This window comes from Marmota marmota, unplaced genomic scaffold (genome assembly GCF_001458135.2).
Source record: "Marmota marmota marmota unplaced genomic scaffold, marMar, whole genome shotgun sequence".
In the NCBI taxonomy this organism is placed as follows: Eukaryota; Metazoa; Chordata; class Mammalia; order Rodentia; family Sciuridae; genus Marmota; species Marmota marmota.
Window position 1 is genome coordinate 24,301,226 of NW_026000016.1, and position 1,011 is coordinate 24,302,236.

Consider the following 1,011-nt stretch of genomic DNA (forward strand, 5'->3'; position numbering starts at 1 on the left):
GGCTGCCTCCGGGCGCCGTACTCCGAGGCCCCTACGCGGAACCGGGATTCCACGGTTCTTGGCCGCCGGCTTCTGAGTTTCTGGGACTCGCGGAGCACTTCGAATCCCTGCAGGTGCCCACGTCCGCACTCAGGAAAAGGTGAAAAAGGAAGAATAAAGCTCCAGTTAGACGAGGCTGCTGCTTTAGCGCCGGTGGGGGTGGGGGTGGGGGTGGGTAAGTACCCCAAGGTGCTGCAGCTCCACCGCGACCTGAGGCCCTTTGGCGTTAATAATTGGCTGCTGGGACAAGTTTTGTTTGATATTTAATACTAAATTAATAGTATTAATTTAGTATTAAATATCAAATAAATACTGAGGTGTGTGTGTGTGTGTGTTTTTTTTTTTTTTGGTTACGTTCTGGAAATGATACGTCGAGGGAAATGTGAAGTGTGTGGCAATTAGAAATTGATCGAGTAGAAAGTTCAATTTTTGAGGGGGAAAAGGGTATGGAATTTGTCATTCTAATGTTATTTCCATTACAAAGTAATTGCTCAACCTTGCACCTGTGTATCACTGAAGTCATCAACCACAACCTCTTCCTGAAAGACAGGACATTCTGTTTTAAAATTAGTTACCACTTCTCCATCAAAAAAGAAACTTTGGGGGCTTTTCGCATTAGCACAGCGAAAAGCCCTGTGTTCAAACCTTCAAGCCCCAGCACTTAAAAAAAGAAAGAAAAGAAAACAAGGAAAAAAATATTGTACTAAGATTACAAAGATAACCAGACGTGGTGTGCCTCCTAATTCAAGAACACACTGTGAACACATAACACACGTACAAACCACACTCACGCCCCACCCATACACATACCAGAGCATATACAATCCAAATCTGATCAGGTCCCTAAATTGGACTGTTAATGTATAGAAGCTGGAAAGAACCGATGAACATGTTAAACCACACCACAGGAATCCAAATCAGCAAGATCTGACTGGGGAACCCTATAGCAAGACTCCTTGGTTTTTTAATAAA